Source organism: Astyanax mexicanus, chromosome 7, assembly GCF_023375975.1.
Source record: "Astyanax mexicanus isolate ESR-SI-001 chromosome 7, AstMex3_surface, whole genome shotgun sequence".
NCBI classification, from domain to species: Eukaryota; Metazoa; Chordata; class Actinopteri; order Characiformes; family Acestrorhamphidae; genus Astyanax; species Astyanax mexicanus.
In genome coordinates this window covers 47,305,347-47,312,500 of record NC_064414.1, presented here as the reverse complement: position 1 = coordinate 47,312,500, position 7,154 = coordinate 47,305,347, and the positions used below count along the sequence as shown (strand labels likewise).

The 7,154-nt window shown below is 42.5% G+C and overlaps 1 protein-coding gene across 1 annotated transcript in view; it reads right to left on the bottom strand.

The window, feature by feature from the left end:
• Window positions 1-7,154, bottom strand: part of maml3 (mastermind-like transcriptional coactivator 3) — a 161,342-nt gene that overhangs the window by 62,460 nt on the left and 91,728 nt on the right. The window lies entirely within an intron of this gene.

Genomic DNA, 7,154 nt, shown 5'->3' with positions numbered 1-7,154 from the left:
GAGAGAGAGAGAGAGAGAGAGAGAGAAAGCAATATCTCTCCCTCCTGTGGATAAAGAGGTAGGGGGAGGGGTGAGCAGTGGAGCGGCTGGGTGGTCGCTCACTCTCTCGCAGTATTCACACTCTCAACACTCCCAACACCGCACTCGAGGTACACGCCGCACCAGACACTCCGTCCACAGCGTACACCATCAGTAGTGATCAGAGTCACTACATTTAATAACATTATTAATCATATAGTGTTAGCACCATAATACAATGCAAACACTATATTATCAACATAATATAGCTGATAATATAACATTTCACCATCAAATACCACCAACACTAATATTCACATTCATACCATCAATATTCTCCACTATAACACTGCTATTCCTATTAATACCACTTATATTCTCCACTATAACACTGCTATTCCTATTAATACCACTTATATTCTCCACTATAACACTGCTATTCCTATTAATACCATTAATATCCTCCACTATAACACTGGTATTCACATTCATACCATTAATATTTCCATTATAACACTAGTACTCACATTCATAGATAGATAGATAGATAGATATATACTTTATTTATCCCGAAGGAAATTTAGGAGAGCTGCTGGAAGGCTGCCGCTCTCGTCAGCGCCGGAAACTCAATATTCTCCACTATAACACTGCTATTCCTATTAATACCACTAATATTCTCCACTATGACACTGGTATTCCCATTAATACCATCAATATTCTCCACTATAACACTGCTATTCCCATTAATACCACTAATATTCTCCACTATGACACTGGTATTCCCATTAATACCATCAATATTCTCCACTATAACACTGCTATTCCCATTAATACCACTAATATTCTCCACTATGACACTGGTATTCCCATTAATACCATGAATATTCTCCACTATAACACTGCTATTACCATTAATACCATTAATATTCTCCACTATAACACTGCTATTCCCATTAATACCATTAATATTCTCCACTATAACACTGCTATTCCCATTAATATTTCCATTATAACACTAGTATTCACATTCATACCATTAATATTCTCCACTATAACACTGTTATTCCCATTCATACCACTAATATTCTCCACTATAACACTGCTATTCCAATTCATACCACTCATATTCTAGTACTCAATAATCTAACACCATTCACCAGCATAACACTGTTATTCACCAACTCTCCATTGTTACACTAATAGTCACCATCATTATTTCACCCATGCTAACATTCACAATCATAACATTAACATTCTCCAATATAACACCAGTATTCACATTTATAACACTAATATTCTCCACTATACCACTAATATAACACTGTTATTCACCACCTAACACTGCTATTCCCCCAACACTCCATCGTAACACTAATACTCACCATCATTATGCACAAACACTAAAATTCAGTCATAACACTAACATTCTCCCCTATAACACTAGTATTCTCCACCATTACATTACTATTCACTAACACTCCAATATCAGAACACTAATATTCACCATCGTAAGTTCATGTGTTTATCATGAAAAGGCATAAAAAAGCAATAAAAATACATAGGAGAAGAAAGTATGGGCTCAAACATGAAAGAAACGGAAGGAAATAAAAAGAAAGGAAGGTAGAACAGAAGCAAAGAGGTAAGGACGATGGGCGGTAGATAAAGAAGAAAGATGGAAAGAAAGAAAAACAGAAAAACAGCAGAACAAAACAAATGATCTATGAGGAACGAAGACAGTAAGTATCCTCTCTCTTCTCTCAAACACTCACACACACACAGGCAGTGCCGTGGCGACAGGCCGTCTAAGAGGCTGATTTAACTGCTCATTTAAGTTCCTCCCCACCAATCACGGCCTGAGCCCGCCCCCGCACTGTCTATTTAGCTCAAACCCCACCACCTCAATCACACACACACACACACACACATACACACACACACACACACACACACACACACACAGAGAGCCCATCAGCACACTGAGTGTCTCCCCCTCCCGCCTTTGATCGCTAGTGAATAAATCACAGTCACCACGGCGATATGCAAAACGCCGAGGAGTGACAATTAAAGCCTGACTAACGAGCTTTTAAGGAGCGGCTGAAGTTTCATAATCACACACTAATAAGATTATGCAAACTCTGCCGTTCTGCCACCTGTATAAAAACACAGCAGACACCCTGTGATCTGTGTGTGTGTGTGTGTGTGTGTGTGTGTGTAAGAAGACTTTATCGAACTGTCTGAGGAAGAGGACGTGGGTGGGAGGGTCTTTGCCATATGTTCTTGTGTATCACAGTTTGTTTGTGTGTGCATATTTATTTTACTTGAGTTTTTTGTGGGAATGTGTGTGTGTGTGTGTGTGTGCATGTGTGTGTGTACAGAGTTTAAAAAGCCTTGTTATGACGCATAATTAACTGTGATCATTCGTAGCCCGGCTCACTCTCCTAAAGCATCAGCTGCTCAGCGAGCTATTAACTGCACAAGCTGTAACCCCACCCCTCCCCTTCACAGCGACCAATCAGAGACTTTACGGGTTAGGTTTAGAACCACGGTTACATTTTGGGTTAAGGAAAGTTTATGTTTAGCATTAGGATTAGGGTTAGTGTATGAAAAATTTGGATAGATTTAGCAACCAAGACAATTGTAAAATTTTGGTTTGAGACTAAAGTTAGTCAGATTAGGATCAGGGTTATGTCTAGGTTTCGGATTTAGATCAGAGAGTATCAGAACACTAACTGAATAACTCTCTTATGAGTCCATCACTGAGCCCAGTACAGGTGCTGGTCAACGAATTAGAATAATTTGAAATAGTGCAATCATGAAATTCTTTGAATGCATTTTTTGTGCAGAAAGCAAATCAGGTGTTCACCGCACCTGTCCTACTCGTTAGACTAATCACAGAACTCGTTACCTGGAAAAAAATTTGCTCAGCTGAGCTTTCCAAAAGGCCCATTTAGGCCATTTAACTGTGACACTGTTGTTTTATTGAATTAGAATAATGGAGAAACCGTTTCATTGAATTAGAATAATTTTTATTATAATTACAATCATCACTTTCTCAGTATTTTGTGGCTGCCCCCTTGGCTTGTATGACTGCCTGAAGTCTCCGCGGCATCGATTTGACCAGCTTGTCGCAAGTTTCCGCACTCACAGCTTCCCAGGCAGTGGCGATGTTCTGCTTCAGTTGGACCAGCGTAGTAGGCTTTCTGTCGGGAATTTTCCGCTTGACGATGGCCCAAAGGTTTTCAATGACATTGAGGTCAGGCGAGTTGGCCGGCCATGCCAAAACTTCAAGCTGTTTTTTAGTGAACCAATCTTTGGTCGACTTTGCCGTATGAGCCGGTGCAAGATCCTGTTGAAATATGAAGTCTTCTTCGCCGAACTGTTCCTCAACAGTCGGAATCAGGAACGTTTCCAGAACATCTTGATATACGGCAGCATTGACAGTCTTCTTGAGGAAGCAGAGTTTCCCTACACCTCGAGCGGACATGCATCCCCAGACCATAACGCTCTGGGGAAACTTGACGGATCTTTTCACGCACTCGTGGTTGTAGGTTTCGCCACCACGACGCCAGACACGAGGACCTTGGTCACCGAAGGAGATGCAGAAGCGTGATTCGTCACTGAAGACCACTTTCTGCCAGTCTTCAGCAGTCCACTCACCGTGTTCTTTGGCCCACTTCAGCCGTTTCTCCATTTGTTTCTTGTTCAGCATCGGTTTTACTGCTGGAACGAGAGATTTGAAGCCGAGTTCGCGCAGACGACGGTAAGTGGTTGATCTGGAGACGTCAGCGCCGGTCTGCTTGTTCCACAAGTCGGTGAGCTCGGAAGTGGACTTGAACCGGTTGCTGACTGCGATCTTTCTCAGCTGCTTGTTGTCGCGAGCAGAAGTTTTTCGGACGCCGGAACAGTTGGTGCGCTTGCTGCAGTTTTTCTTGAGAGCTTTGCAGACGGAAGACTGGCTGATGCCAAGCTGCTCAGCAATTTTAGTTTGGGTCAAGCCTTGTTGGCGAAGGGCTTGAATTTGAGCCACTATTCCGGTTGAGAGGTCGCGCTGCTTACCCATGATTGATTTTACAACTTAGAAATTCTACTCAACCCTGACTTTATACTGCACAGTGAACACTCTTCACAGAAAACAAAAATTTGAGAATTTATTCTAATTCAATGAAACGGTTTCTCCATTATTCTAATTCAATAAAACAACAGTGTCACAGTTAAATGGCCTAAATGGGCCTTTTGGAAAGCTCAGCTGAGCAAATTTTTTTCCAGGTAACGAGTTCTGTGATTAGTCTAACGAGTAGGACAGGTTGCGGTGAACACCTGATTTGCTTTCTGCACAAAAAATGCATTCAAAGAATTTCATGATAGCACTATTTCAAATTATTCTAATTCGTTGACCAGCACCTGTACAGTGAGTATCAGAACATTAACCGGATATCCCCCATCAGCCCAGAAAAGTGAGTTAAAACACAGCAGATCTAACAAACACCACTAACCGCACTCTAAACTCCACACTCTCATAGCTGTGGTCAAGAGTTTAACAGAAGTCCTCCAAGATCATGCACTACCAGGTCTGCCCTGTCCTTGGACAGTATTGATAATTAGCCAATCATACAGCCAATTGGCAATGGTCACAGTTAACACTAGCAGCCTTTCCCTAAATGGTTAAATTTTCCTTGTTTCTCAGCTTACATTTATGATGATAATTGGATTGAGGTAACTGAACTATGAACTGACTTAAGACTTGAGTTGCACTACCACATATCGTCATATACGTAACAGATTATAAAATCGTATTTAAAAATACTGATATTGACAGAGTAATGTAAGTTGTTGCAGTTCTACATACAAACCACCGCGTTTACTACAGAACCAGTGAAGAATTCCAACATTTTTTATAGCAGAAGGATACACTGTTCGACCATTAGGACTGTTTCATGCCTTCACAACATTCGGGAAGATCTGTAAAGTCCCCCTTTTTCCTGACAGTGTGAGGTATTAATCGATAAGAAGAAGGAGGAAGGAGTGGCATGTTCACTACAGTGAAGAGTAACAAAAAGAAGAAAGGCCAAAAAAGAGCGGAAATCATTTTCTTTTGTCTTGTTTCATTCCTCTCATTTTTCTCTCCCCCTTTCTCCCTGTAGATCTCCCACCTCCTTCCACACTTTTCCCACAATCCATTTATCTCCCTCACTTACAATCTGCTTCCATACCCCATTTTCCTGCTCTTTCCCTCCTTTTATTTCTTCCCTCTTTCCATTTTCTTTTCCCTCTCACGCTCTATCTCTCTTTCCCCTTCCCTGCTGCATTTTCCTCACGACTGCCGCAAAGGACCAGTCGTCATAAATCTGCCCCTTTATTGCAGCCGAGTAGTGAGGGAACGAAAGAGAGAGAGAGCAAGGGAGCGCGAGAGCGAGAGAGCAAGAGAGGGAGAGGGAGGAGGAGGAGGACGAAGAAAAGGAGAAATGAGAGATGGAAGAGAGAGAGAAAGGGGGTGGAGGAATATCTAATCACTGAGCGTGAGACACGGACCCTGATGAACAGATGAAGAGGGGAGGTGAAGGTAGCAGAGGAAGGAAAGAGAGAGAGAGAGAGAGAGAGAGAGAGAGAGAGAGCACAAGAGCGAGAGAGCAAGTGAGACACACAAAGAGGGGGAGGAGGAGGACTGGAGAGACCGGGGACATCATTAACGAGCATAATTTACAGGTCAGGCACTAGAGAACTCAGACTGTAGAGGAAAAAAAGCACATACACACCATTCCTTTGCACAATCAGGCAAGCTCATCTAGTGCATCACTGCCTGACAAAGAGACGTCTTGAAGGAGACTTTCTAGACTAAGCGATCGCCTCTGCCACCACGTCTCAAACCCCTCGTTAGCTTTAGATCACTCGAGCCACGCGCTTAAAATCATTAAGCCTGCAGACGTGACATTCGAACGATTAGTAATGGAGACTCGAAAATCCTCTCATCCCTCTGACAGATGAGGTGGAGAGGCATCCTTTCTTCGGCGAGATAGATAGAGGAAAAGAGCAGAGGATTTTGGCAGCCACAGGGACACCGGGGGCTGCCGCATAGACATTAATATATTAGAGAGTGTCGATTTCCTATTCTGAGAGCTAGCTGTTGCTGGGGCAACGGCCACCATTACTGGCCCACTGCACAACACAGACATAAAATATAGAATTATGGGTGAGCGGGGTTTTAGAATGGAATTATGGGCAAGTTGGACTCCGGTGCCTCTCTGGGCGAACAGTCAAAGGCTGCGGAGGTGCCATCTTGCCTTGATCTTTTTCAGCCCACTTTAGCGGGAATGGCAGAAACAAAATGGAGGGCAAGATTTCGGCAAACTTGTCTCCTTGTAACAAACAAAAAAACCCTACCACAGTGTGCAGCAATGGAAAGAACCAGTGGCTGGCTGTTGTCTTCTTGGGGTTCTTCAAAAAGACATCTGCAAAGCTTTTCATAAGGTCATAAAACCAATGGATCCCAACCCTGGTAACAAGGGTAAGATTCAGCAAATTCAACTACTTGTAACAAACAAAAACCCCAACCATAGTGAGCAGCAATGAAAAGCACCAGTAGCAGGTCATTGGCTTCTTTGAGTTCTTCAAAAAAAGACATCCGCAAACCTTTTCAGAAGGTAAAAAAAAAACAATAGATCCCAATCCTGGTATGGAGGGCAAGATTTGGCAAATTCGACTACTAAACTACTAACAAACAAAAACCCCAACCCTAGTGTGTAGACACTGAAAGCACCAGTGGCTGGCTATTGTCTTCTTGGAGTTCTTTGAAAAAGACATCCGCAAATCTTTTTAGAAGGTCAAAAAATAAATGGATCCCAACCCTGGTATGTAGGGTAAGATTTTGCAAACTTGACTACTTGTAACAAACAAAAACCCAAACCATATTCAGCAGCAATGGAAAGCACCAGTGGCTGCCCATTGTCTTCTTGGGGCTCAAGAAGGTCAAAAACCAATGGTTCCCAGCCGTGGTCAAAGAACACCCCAGTCCTGCATACTCTGCTGTTTGAGCTAGTAGGTGTCATTAGTGTCATTAATGTTAAGCACCAAAAGCTACTCAAGTACTAATAAGATCACCCTATGGAGAACCCTTAACCTGCGAGTAGATGAGCAATTAA